Raw genomic sequence first — 13,485 nt, 5'->3', positions numbered from 1 at the left:
CGGCTCGTAAATGGTGTCAATTTCAGTTACATTAGCCTCGGTTTGACTTCAAATAACGCGGGAAGGCAAGGAGATCAAGGCTGAAGGCGCCTCCACATGCACCAGTAACCCTATACATGTCACAGCTCCGTGTACAATGGCAGGATTACGGGTCATCCGTGAAGGTGGTTCATGTTTTTTTTTTTTGGTTTTTTTTTCAGTGGGTGTGGGTGTGCGTGTTTGCTGTTGTGACCGAGTCAAAGAAAGAAAGAAAAACGTGTGAGCACTTAAATCAGAATGGGCGTGTGTCTGTGTGTGCAAAGCACGCCGTCGGACTTAAAATCGGATGGTTGCTGGTTCAAGACTCACCACTGCCAGGTTTCTACTGTTGGGCTCCTGAGCAACTCCCTTAAGCCTCAAGTTGCACTCAGTCAAAAATGTAAGTCGCTTTGAATAAAAAAAACGTTAGCTTTAGCTTTTTAGCGTTAGCTTTTTTATTCGGTAAAAGCGTCAGCTAAATGCCATAAATGTAAATGTAAAGAAAGAGCCAGCAAGCAGTCGCTTCTTCCCAGAGCAGTAATTGTCCCCTTGGGTGTGCGAGTGTGTGGGACGGGACAGGTGCAGAGACGGACTGAGCTGTCAGCTTTATGACTAATAGACACGGAGGAGGGTGGACAAGTGTGTCCGCAGTTGACCTGGAGTCTGGGTCCGTCATTACACTTTACGTGTTGTCAGTCTTGCATAAATGAGGCAGCATAAATAAGGTTTTAAAACCTATTCCACATTCTCTCTTGTGCCACGCTGGGAAATACTGGGCTCCATAGAAGAGGAGGTTTTGTGTCCGCAAACCTTTAAAAATGTAGCGTGTCTAGGGATGAGCAGTGAACATTTAAATCTCGTTTGTATCTTACTGGAACCTTTCCGCGGGAAGAACTATTGTTCATTCATTTCAGTTAATCGTAGAAACGTACAGTGTACGTGCAGTGCTCTGCTCGGCACCGGTGAATAGAGGTGTCCTTTTTGACTCGTCCTCTCAAAATTCGTTTTCTCAAAGGTCTCGCTGGGGAAACCGCGACGCCTTCACCGCTGTCATAGTCGCAAGAGAGGAGAAAGGGAGTCTCACATCCTATTACCGTCCACCCTTGTGAACGCGCGCGTCTTTAACGAGCGTGCCGAGGTGAACATCCCCGCTCCTAACTCCCTCCGGCCTGACTCGTGAATAATGAAGCCATGTCTACATCATGAGGAATCAACCCTGGCACGGTTGTAGGCTAATTGCTATACAGTGCGTAAGAGGGAAAAATGGGCAGCTAAATCCAAATTATATTAGTGATAGATGGGCGGACTCTTATCTATCTATCTATCTATCTATCTATCTATCTATCTATCTATCTATCTATCTATCTATCTATCTATCTATCTATCTATCTATCTATCTATCTATCTATCTATCTATCTATCTATCTATCTATCTATCTATCTATCTATCTATCTATCTATCTATCTATCTATCTATCTATCTATCTTTATAAGGTGTGCTAAAGACAGTTAGGTCAATGGTGAGTCTGGGGTTGTTTTGTTAACATGCTTTTTGGTTGTGTGCATTTCTGAAGCATGATTTGCTGTGCATCCTCTGTCTGTCTGCAGACTGAAGGACAAATCATTATGTTTGGTGGTATGTTTTTTGGTGTGCAGTGCTTATTTCTTTAAATATACTTGGTTATTTCTGTAAATGGAAAGTGTTATTTTTTAATACAAACCTAGTACTTGCTCATTTTCAGGAGTGTGTTTGTCTTGGTTAGCATAGATTTTGGAATGTTGCTCCCCAACGACAGTTGACCTTGTCATCCCAAACACCTTTGATAATTTTCTGATTAATTTAGCAGTTTCAATCCAAATTTCATTATGTGGACACATGGACATGCTCAGATGTCACACAGATATGAACTGTGGTCAGTGTTGATTACATAAATAACTGTGTTATCTAGGTGGTGATAAATATTGGATTATGCAACTGCCTTTCTCATGTGTCTAGGTTGAGTGACATTCAGAAACCTCCCTTGCGTTTCTGCACTGCCCTTAGAAGACCTGGAGTCCTTGACAGCCTATTTCACAAGCTCCATTTCAGAATGCTTTCTGTAAACAAGCACACGTTACACAAGAGGAAGTTGCCAAGCTGAGACAGCAGATGCGGTAACTATTTGAAACTATCGCTCAAAATGCAGTCAGTTCTAAAGTCTTTGCTCTTTACTAGGCTATGTACCCTGTGACTAGGCTATGAATCTTATGAATAGGCTATGTATACTGTGAACAGGCTACGTGGCCTGTATCTATGCTACAAAGCCTGTGACCAGTTATGAAGTCTGTGTTTTGGAATCTGTCAGCACTTTCTACACTTGAAATCTTCATACCTGAATCATTCAACATCACAGGGAGACTTCAAACACAGTTTTGTTTTTGTTGTTCAAAGGGTCTGGTAGGGTCTGATTCTAATCTTGCCACAGAGCATTAATGTCTTGGTTTTTAATCGACCATGACGTCATGCTGCAAGTCCTCATCTCGCGCTGTAGAGATTTCATCTTCATCTAAGCCTGTGAAACCGATGCTTGGGGGACCATCATGTTCCTGTGTTGCGCTGTAGACATGGTGATTCCAGTTATACTAATATGACATAAACCCACGAGCAGGTGATGTCTGTCCTGTCATCTTGGTCATGTAGAACCTTGAAATGAAAGCAACTCCTGCGATTTCCATACCTCACTGATTAAATAAAAGCCTGCAGTATTGAGGCTAATGCAAATCCCGAACGACTGAGTCAATTTTTTAAATTCTTTTATTTGGGTGATACGGTATATTGTGCTTGTGTGACCTATATTCACCTTAAATATGTTATCTTGCGACAGTTATCTAAATGTGCAGCAGGTCTGAACTGTTATTTAACTCACTTAGCATGTTAATAGGTGAAACCATGGATGAGAAATGTGATTAGAGGAAGCCAGAGGGATGTCATTGCTTTCGGTGTTTGGCAGTTTGACAGTGTTTGACTTCATTGGGCATTTCAGAGTTACAGGCTACCCAGATCATATAAAAAATGTAACATTTTAGACTTTAGTTAAATGCGCCAGTCAGATGACTCTCGGTACCTATCGTTTTCATCTTAGGAAGTCTTGTTCATATATTGGTAAGTTAATATATTGTTAAGTCTCTCGTAAGAGACTCTTACATCAAACTGACTTTTGTAAGTTTAACTTCTCATTGACTGGATATACGAACAAGCAACACAACTCATAAACACTTTTTGCTCCTCAAGAACCATTTTATTATTTTTCGTATTTATTTATTTGACAGGGACAACATAGATAGCCACCACTACATAAAATGCAATACTTGTAGTGTATGTAGGGAGCCAAATAAAGCTAATTTGTCCATTCTGTCCCTGCTTAGTCTTCCAAAAGAAAATAGGACAAAACAGCTTGTACAAAAACCATGATTATCCACCTTTAAATAAATGTCCGTGAGGGAACATGTACATATCTAATCATCTTGCCCTAAGGTTGTGGTTTTCCAGCGAAAGGACATACAGGCCCATGTCGGTGTTGTTTTGTTGTTGGTGTTGTTTGTTTGTATGCTTTTGTTTCCATGCTGCTTTTGCATGTGTTGCTTGTGAGGATGGGACCTGCAGCGCATACACCTCTTACAGCTGCTGAAGCAGTAAAACAGAAAATATCACACATTTGTACAATTAGTTGTAGTTGACCTACATTATGTGCATGGGTGTGGGAGTTTTGTGGACGTGTTGGCGTGTGGCAGAAAATGATTATAACATTGAGACAATAGTCATCATATTTGTTTAGGTTTTGTAAACCCAAATGTAACTGATAGTCTCAGTGGTGGTTCTAGATTATTTTAACTGGGGGTCAGGCTGGAGCAGTTGGTTCTGTTATAGGGGCCTGTTCATTTACATCTTTCTACCTTATTGTTCTCCAATTAAGGCAATTAATTAATGAATTAATCAATAAGCCAGTGTTTATTACACATCTTAAATATTTTTAAAAAAATTGTATTTCTTTATCTATTTATGCTAGCTTACATAACTCTTAAAATGAAACTGCATACATTTTAAGTACTTTTTTGGGGCAAAGAAAAATGGCGTTATTTTTAACACTGTGGAATCTTCATGTCACGTCTGAGGCAAGCGGGGCTGTTCTGCTGCCCTGATGTCCCTTTGATTGGACGGTCATGGCATCAGTGCTCTGATTGGTCGGCTTATTTTTTAGCACATCTGAGAATGTGTTTTTACTTTGCCACTTTGTCACCATGTGTTGGTAAAAGTGACAAGGCTTTGTGTAATAATTACTTCAGAGTTGACTCATGCCTCATTTAGGGAGCCACGGGGGAGGTCCAGCTTGTTGTCATAGGGACACCTCAGCCACTGCCTAGAACTGCCCCTGGACAGTACGGAGCTTGAGTTTGTAAAGGTCATCTCATGCCTGTATGTGTGACTCACCGCGTGGCCAGTGAGTTAAGCCCTCAAGAGAGAAATTTTTTTTATGTGCAACAATTAGCACTGGTCACGTTGGCCATAATTTGAAAGTACAATCCAAAACATTTGAACATGTTCTGTGCTGCTGTGACATATATACTGCAGCAGTCTCCATATAAATGTATATTTGATTATATGAACCAATGCACGTCATTAGATGCCATTTTACATACACACGACTTTTTTTTGCTTTCTATTCCATTTTAAGCAGGTGTCAGCCATTCCCTGAGGTCCAAATAAATGCAGAAGTTCCTTTTCGCTATTCAAACTGATCAAGTATGTGTTAAAACACGCAGGAGACCGCCATTTATTGTGTTGGCACACAACTGACCTTTGGGTGTTTATCTGTTTTTGACCTACATAATCTTCTCGTTCTGCACACAGTCCCTAAACGCCTTCAGGGCAGACAACGGTTGGAGAGGAGTTGACCTAAAAAGGTTCCTTGACATGTCAAAGCATGTCAAAGGTTCTAGAACTGCTGTTTTGCAGCTGGATGCACAAATTTCAATCAGCACCATCTGGCACATGGGCTGGCACACGCTTTGTTAAAAACGCCTGGTTAATATTTGGCTGAAAAGACCAATTTCACTTCAAAAACGTGTCACCCAAATTTAAAAATGATATCTCCAGAGAAATGAAGTCATGTAAGCAGGGAATAAGCAAACCTGTGAAGCCTGAGCCAGTGGTGGAACTAGACTGGAAGCTAGTAAGTGGATTATCCTTCTCATCTGCACATGCACATTAGGATCTCACTTCCTCTCTGGAAGGGAGGGGGAGAGGGAGCAGGACATTGTTTTGCTGGATTATCTTAATTCTTGGAGATCTCCTGCCTGTGTCTGAATATATTTTCAGTGGTGAAGTAGATATCTAGAGCACAAGCATAATCAAGCATGATATCGCACATTTAGTTAAAAGACACCTTAAGCACTCATCAATGTTAAAGAAACTCTAAAACGGATAGCAAGCAGCTAGCACAATATTCAAATGAGCTTATTTTAATTTGCATAATGCTTTTAGGTTACCTCATTATCAGCTATGTCCAAATGTAAAGATGACTCTCACTGTTCAAACCTTTGAACATGGAGAGATACTAAAAGTTGCTTCTAGCTGTTAGTATCTCACTCTACACAAGTATAAACACACACACACACACACACACACACACACACACACACACACACACACATATATATATATGGGGGGGGGAATAAATAAATAAATAAATATATATATATATATATATATATATATATATATATATATATATATATATATATATATATATATATTTATTTATTTATTTATTTATTTATTTATTTATTTATTTATATTCCCCCCCCCCCCCCCCACAAACACACACCAAGCACAGCAACACAGAATCACTGCTTCATTTAGACACATGCACAATTTTGTTTTGTCTAGGTTTAGGCTTATCATGAGTCTAGAAAATTGGCCTTTGAAGACTAGGGCTCAGTACTTGTGATATAACGACCTTATCCTTAGTGCTCAGGAGTTTATAAATTCTGAATATTCTAAAATAATGTCATTTAGCTCCTTTCTCCAGTAAATGGCAACGGTTTTATGTAGCTAAATGACATTTTCCACTTAGCTATGCTCATTTAGTGCAGTGTATTGAGGGTTCTGTATGTAAATAGTGTGTACATGTAATTGGTTCTAAATCCAGTAAGTGAATAGCAGTAAAACCTAGAATTACAATCATTACATTTTAAGTGAAAAGTTTCACTGGGTACTGCTTCTTTTAAATATATTGTTTTTGATATTTGGTATTCATTGTATCAAACAAACCAAACATGATTGAGTATGACTCTCCCTCCCTTGACCTGAATGAATTATTTAATTTACTAGAGAATTCAAAGATCTTGGTAATATTTATTTTAAAAACAGAGTGCAGAAGACAAACACTGCTCTCTGAGATCCTAATCTCTGACTTTACCCTCATTAAAGAGATTTTTGTTTTTTCTGAATCATTTAAAGCAGCATTCCGAAATCTTTCGCAAGTCATAACATCCAAATACCCTCTGACTTCTGAGAAGGTGTATCCCATAGGTCATAGGTTCAAGCTCTAGCTCAGGTATGGTAAACATTTTCTTAAGAGTAAGATTTCAGGAACATTTTCAGATTAAAATGCCTTTCTTGTTTAGAACTCCTTTTGCTATGGGACCATTTTGGCAGGTAAGTGCCTTTCAAGTAAAATGTGTTATATGATCTTTCCTTATGATGGAAATATGGTGAAATTGCCTTTTATATTTGAGTACTGATAAGTGGCTCATGACCTAAACTGTTGTTTCCCCTTATTTTGGCTGGTGTGTTTGTATACTATTGGACAAGAATGTCTCTCTGCATGCAAATGGTGAAATTATACTAAATCATGCATTTCTGGAATTTGTGCTAATAAGAGGCTTGGTTACTTTGATTTCCACCACTTGTTTTGTTTCATTGAGCTTCTGTACTTTTGGAATGCAAGATGCCAAACAGCTGTGTTTGCCATGCTGCCAATCACTTTGCCCTTGTCTCTGTTTTTAGTGCTTCTAAATTTAAAACACATGCTTACAGTGGCTTTTAGAGAAGAAAAAAATCGAAGTACCTAAGGCAGCCTCAGACTCAGGAGAACCCAAACATCCCAAGTCAAAACAGTGCTAAATTCTGACTCTCTGTTGCGTAAGTGCCCCATTGTCTGCCGGTCTGGTTTCCTGTCCAGGAGGTCCTGTGCAATCTGTCCCCTTTTCCCAGGCCCCCGCGTCGGGACGTTAGCAGGTTAAAGATCAGACGGTGGCAGAGCTCAGCTGTACTCCACGTCGAGCAACGTCGCTTTCCCTGGGTGGCGGCCTATTTTTGCGTCGCCTCACAGCGCGACAGCCCTCACTCTGCCTTGCCTGGTGGAGCTGAAGCCAGGGTATGCTCCACTGGAGCCTGCTTTGTGTGGCATTTGGCGTGGCACCCAGGCCATCTGCCTCTACATTCTTTCAGGCTCTGAGGGCATTACTCAGACCATCAGAAGAGCTAAGAAGCCAGTCTGTCGGGATGTCCGGAGAGCCGAAAAACACTGCCTAGAAAAAAAACAAAATTTGTCCTGCAGGCCTAAGTCTGACAAAAGATCATTACATAAAAGGTCTCGGTTACGTAACGGATTGCAGCAGCCATCTTCACGGTCCCTTCGCTCTGTCAGCTCGCCCTGCTCTGGCCCAGGCAGGGAGCAGGGGGACCTGTCGCTGGATCGAGGGGGGTCGGGAAGTAGCCAGTAAACGACAAGGCCGTGTAACTCAAGCAGATTAGCGCCCTGTTTGTTTTGGGGTTGTGGCGTATTGGTCGAGCTGGTTGTTTGCGAGGTGGTGACTTCACTTCTGCAATCCTCAAGTGATGTAAGGCCGGCGCAGCGAACGATGGTACAAGGAGCAGATTCGACAGTGTAACCCTCTCGGCTGACCATGAATTTGCATTTGTCAGATAGATCCATGGGCCTGCACAAACACGAGCCTGTTCAACTCACTTGGTGTAGCCTGAAACCACTATCCTCCTTGCTGGGAACATCATTGTAAACGCTTGGCCGTGATGTCTGATGATACCAACCATTTAGTAAAGAGCTTCTGTTAGACATGGTAAAATCTTATTGTGCTCTTAAATTTAAATGACAACTCTGTAATGTGGTAAGATACTGTAGTGATGTTAGGTACACTAAATGGAATCTTTGGAATATTTGCATTATTCAATGGAATAGGAAAATAGCCCCATGAAGTAAATCAAGCCAACACTTACTTATTTTTTTAAGTAAATGCAAGGTTAATGTTGTCAGATAATCTTGTCAGAAAAGACTATGAACTCAAGCAGCTAGCTTTGCTAAACTCTTACTTAAATCCAGGTAGTGTCAGTGGTGTTAAGAGTGAAATTATTTGGAATGCACACGAGGTGGGCCAGTAGGCAGGCTAAGAATAGATGGATTAAACAGTGCCTGTTCCTCAGGTGCCCCACTGTTGTTTATTGAGACGGGCAGTGGGGCGGAGTGAGGTTAGTTCCCAGGCACACATAGTGGGGGGGGTGGGGTGGAGAGGGTCTGAGGGGGAGTTGAGAGGTTGCCTGACTCAGAATGAGCTTGTCTGGGTGGTGTCCCCTAGTTTCCTTCATTTCCTACACCACCCCTCCTAACGCACACACACACACACACACACACACACACACACACACACACACACACACACACACACACACACACACACACACACACTGCTCCTTCAGATGAAACGGCATAAAAATGACTTTGGCAGAGAGATATTTAAGACAAACTGCTTTGGCCTGATTTCTACATATCTGTTCTGTATTGATGCTTTTTGATGATGAAATAAACAACAGGGATGTCCTCATAGGACAGAAGGGGATTTTTTTAGATCTAGGAAACAATTGCTAAAACAAGAAATGAGCTATTCTTTTAGCATGGCTGATTCACAGATTTGGTTCACATAGCCTTATTTGTCTCTTCACAATGGTTGCTTCATCAGGCATATGGCTTATATTGTCTTATCTCTTGGACGTGTCCCCATCTTTTGCCCCGTTCTTTTGTCAGGACTTTTCTCCCAGACCGGGGCTGTTCAGTTGAAGGCAATTAAACTGTCACTGGTGCTCTCTGGATGCTCGACTCACAGATGGACCTGTGAGTGTCTTCAGCCCCCCCAAGTGACTTAACAGACCCAGGCCCCACCCGGCACACTCTGACATCCAGATGGATAAGAGAATGTGACTAAAGTTGGTCTATCCATTGGACTGGGGTGGAGTTGTGGTTATATTGGCGACAGCTGGTGATGTACTCACTCATAGAGTGACACTGAACAGACTCATACAAACACATGTTTGCCCCCTTTTGAACCAATAGAAAACCCTGAGCCAGTGAAGGACTTGGGATTAGTTCAAATATGTCAAAACTATTATAGGACACTGTAGTCCTCACGACAGAAAATGTGCCTCAAAACAAAATCCACTGGGTGTTGTTTTATGTTCTCACATAGCTTCATGTAACCTAGAAACACATAGGCTGCACATGGTTAAAGTTGACTCTACCTGGTTGCTCCCCCTTACACCAGATCAAGTCAAATCATATTGCTTTTAAAGTCCATATAACCCAAAGTCAAATGACAGGCAGTGTGTTAAGATGTTTTCTAGCTCAGAGTGTCTTGGACAGAAGGTCATTTTCTATGAATGGGAGCTGAAAGAATGAGAAGTCCTACTAACTATCGCTCCCCAAAGACCTGCTGTGTGTGTGTGTGTGTGTGTGTGTGTGTGTGTGTGTGGACTCTCACCATCCCTTTTATAAAACCTATATTACATACCAAATTCCACAGTTTATCATTTATCTTCATATAGAGTCATATGTTTCCTCATCTGCAGAAGGCTGAGTGACAGATTAAAAATGAAACCTTTTGAATTTTTTAAGCCAAATCACCCCCCCCCCACACACACACACTTACATACCTGTTAGAAGATCTTATCTGCTTCCATTTAAGACCTGTTTTATCAGGTAGGGCATCTGCTAGAGTAAAGGGAGAGATGAGGAGAGCAGGGAAGGAGATCTGTGGAGCCTCCAATAATGTTAATAGGTTATTAACTGCCTCTTTGATCCACATCAAATACCCCCAAAGCTGAGCAGGGGAAGGTTATTTCAATAATGGCTGCTCCTGACAGTGGTATTTATTGTCAGGTCCTGGTGGCAGACTTAGAATTTGAATGTGGATTGTTTCACGGTTGAGTTCATTATACTCAAGAATAGTTAGTCACGGTACATCAAAAGTCACAGTATGCTGTCGGAGATGTCCTGATTTTTTTTTTGGAACAGTGAACATAACTTGGAACAGACCTCCTAGTTTTAGGCAGAAAGGTGTCTCTGAAAACTCAGAGACTAACCGTGAAGGGGGGGGGCATCATTAAACTTCGCGATTACATTTGAAATACACAGTAGTCACATTCCTGGCAAATTACATCTAGTCATATTTCCATATGGTACTGATCAGAGCGGTTGTATTTGACAGTGATTTACCTAACCAGGGCTGGGGGTCCACTTGTGTGGTCATATCGGTTTACAGTAGACTTAGTTTGACTGGTGGAGAAGACTGCGGGGGGATGCTGTCGACATTCTTAACCCACTGGTGGGGGTCTCCATGTTGTGAAATATGTAACCTTTGGCATGCAGGCATGGGTAAGGATCTTTTATGGATCATGAAAACCCCAATGATAAACAGATATTCTTTGGTATATATTTGTATTGTTTGGGTTTTGTCTAGTATTATCCACATAGAAATGAGATTTTCTTAAAATGTGAAATTATGCATGATAAAAAACAGATGACGGGTGGAGATCCGTATACTAAAATTCTGAGGAAGTTCGGCTTTGTTCTGAGCTTTACGAGTGTAAACAGTTGATGTTAATCTTATCTTTAATTAGTGTGAAAACACGAGAGCAGGATTCTGCTAATCGCCGCCGTGTTTTGAGAAACCCTCCGTAAGTATCCTTAAACAATCAACATATTTAATCTCAGGAAGTATTTCTTTCCTGCCTTCACAAGTTGTTATACTCACCCAGTTATTCATCCTTATCTGTGGTTAGTCTCCGTAGTCTCTTCCATGTATGCAGTCCCATAATGTAAAATGTGAGAGTATCTAATGCACACATCCAGTGAGTAACCGGGCAGCAGACCATACCAACCGGCTCTTGCCCCCATCTATGAGAGCTGTCCTTTGCCACTGACCTGAGAGCAGTTTTGGCCATTTGTCAAATGATGATTATTACTGAAGAAGGGTGAACAGATCTCATCAGTGTAAAACGTGGCTCATGCAGAGTGTGCGTAGATGTAAACATAGTTGCTGAAGGGTCTCAATCAAGTGACTTGACGTTAAAGAGGTGCAGAAAACAATGATGTTATTTGCTCTTCAAAGAGAAAGAAAAGAATATGTTATTCACAGTAAACATGAATGAAGGAGAGGAGAATGTTTATGTGATCCACATATAGCACAAATGAGATACTGTCAAGATGACATTTTGTGGTATCCTTATGATGTTACTTCAAAGCTGCTGTTGCTTCAGAGATGCTGGTACTTAACATTGTTGACCTGGTTTGTGTTCTGTTTTGCTTCGGGGAAAAGAAAACGTTCTTCTAAACAAGGATAAGAATGGAACACTCACAGTAATTTCAGCCTTATTTGACTCATAATATGTGTTTTAGTCCTCAAACTGAGATTATTTTATAAATGTGTAGAGACATGAATGAACACTTGCATTCAGGCACAAAAAGCAGCACACCATCAAAGAACATGTTAATAAATAAAACTGAACAAGTACTTCATGTCTCCATATGGAGCTGCCAATCTGAAATCAGAAGGACATGGGCATGTGCATTATAAAAAAAAAAACACATTAATTTTATCTGAACATGAAAAAGGCATTTTGTCTTTTTTAAATGAGCTCAAGAACAAGACAGACACCAATTTTATGTTCCTCTCTAGCCTCTAAATAATTCAGTCGGTCTGACACTATCAGCATTCCTTATGCCTCATCAAGGGCCACAAAAACAGGGGCTGTGAGTACCCCAGGGGGGCTAGAAAAGTAAGGTCAACTACCCCCCACAATGAAGTCGTTCATGCAGGTCTGAGGCCAGAACCAAGTTAGCGACAGTGTAGCTGTTGCATCCTTTAAGCCCAACTCATAACTTATCCGTTCGACACCAGCCGAACACTGACCCTCTCACTCATAAACAAACAGTAGCCATTGCTTCGAGTGTATCCACCTTGACCGTACCCTTGACTGTTTCCAACCTGTGAAACATGTCGCTTCTGACTGCGCTCACTCTAAGAGGTGTTAGCTGTCTGATTTCCACACACCTCTGCACTGCAGCCCTCCACTCCGAACAATACTTTCTTCTAACCGGTGGTTACATAACTGTGGGTGCTGTGTGCAAGTGTCAGATATGGTAGCTTTGAGCAGTTGATGGCGAGAGGATGCGTTCACACAGCGAGTCATGAAAGCACACTTCCATCGACACTTTGACCTGGCAGGTTCCTTTTAGATGCAGATTGGGAAGATGGTTCAGGAAGTATGTATCCCTGCTGTTCTGCTGAAAGACAGCATGAAAGAAACACACTTCCACATGTAATCACTTAAGATTTCATTCTAGAATTTAAAACCTTTTTGGTGGGGGTGGGGTGGGTGTGTTTCAAAGATTCCTTTTAGCTACTAGGATTTAAAAAGAATTTTTGTGCTCAAGCCTAGTATAGTGTAAATGTCAAACATAGTTAACTAATATTGACTAACAGAGTACAGGTACAGAGCAGCAGTGTAGATGTAGTAGCAGTGTAAAAGCCTATGTAGATATGTGTCAAGTCTATTTAAACAACTCTAGACAAATGGATACCATGGTTTTTGCTATTGTAAGAGCTAACTGATACTAATGAAAACACATCTACCAAAGGAAGGCAAATAATGACCTTTCCTCTGACCTGCAACAAGAAACGGTGAACCTTTCAATGAACTGCGACTGGATTTCACTGTATTCTTTAGGGGAGCGTAGCATTCTACATAGCATTCGCGTTGATTTCATGAAATAGGCTACAGAATCACAGAGTCTGCGTTATGTTTCCAAGTTCAGTAGTATACCGAGAATATTTATGGATCAAAACTGTTTTTGACCTACTTTAAAATTTAGCAAAAATAGGTCAGAACCGGATTTCAAGATTAATGTTTTCGAACAATGCGGTTTTCCCTTTCTGTAGCTAGCTATGAGCGTCTTCAATGAAAGTGACCAGGCCTAGACTGTCCAGTTTTTTTCTTTTCTTTTTTTATCAGAACCTTTTAATTTTTTTTACCAGAAACAATTCCCAAAATAGATTTTACAAACTGTTACCAAGAAAGTGAACTACTGAACTTAAAGTGATCTTTTAAAGCACGTCCTGGAAATTGGGTCAATTTTG

At 40.9% G+C, this 13,485-nt stretch overlaps 1 long non-coding RNA gene across 2 annotated transcripts; it reads left to right on the top strand.

Moving 5' to 3' along the window:
• Window positions 1-2,779, top strand: LOC113589867 (uncharacterized). Of its 2 annotated transcripts, none has more exons than XR_003412039.3 (3): window positions 1-418; window positions 1,034-1,156; window positions 2,015-2,779. It is a non-coding gene; the product is annotated as an uncharacterized LOC113589867 (long non-coding RNA). The 2 variants fall into 2 exon arrangements; XR_003412042.3 differs by having other exon boundaries at window positions 1,034-1,264.
• Window positions 2,780-13,485: the final 10,706 nt, after the last annotated feature.

This window comes from Electrophorus electricus, chromosome 5 (assembly GCF_041902795.1).
Source record: "Electrophorus electricus isolate QZ-2024a chromosome 5, ASM4190279v1, whole genome shotgun sequence".
In the NCBI taxonomy this organism is placed as follows: Eukaryota; Metazoa; Chordata; class Actinopteri; order Gymnotiformes; family Gymnotidae; genus Electrophorus; species Electrophorus electricus.
This window is presented reverse-complemented; position numbering and strand designations above follow the sequence as displayed.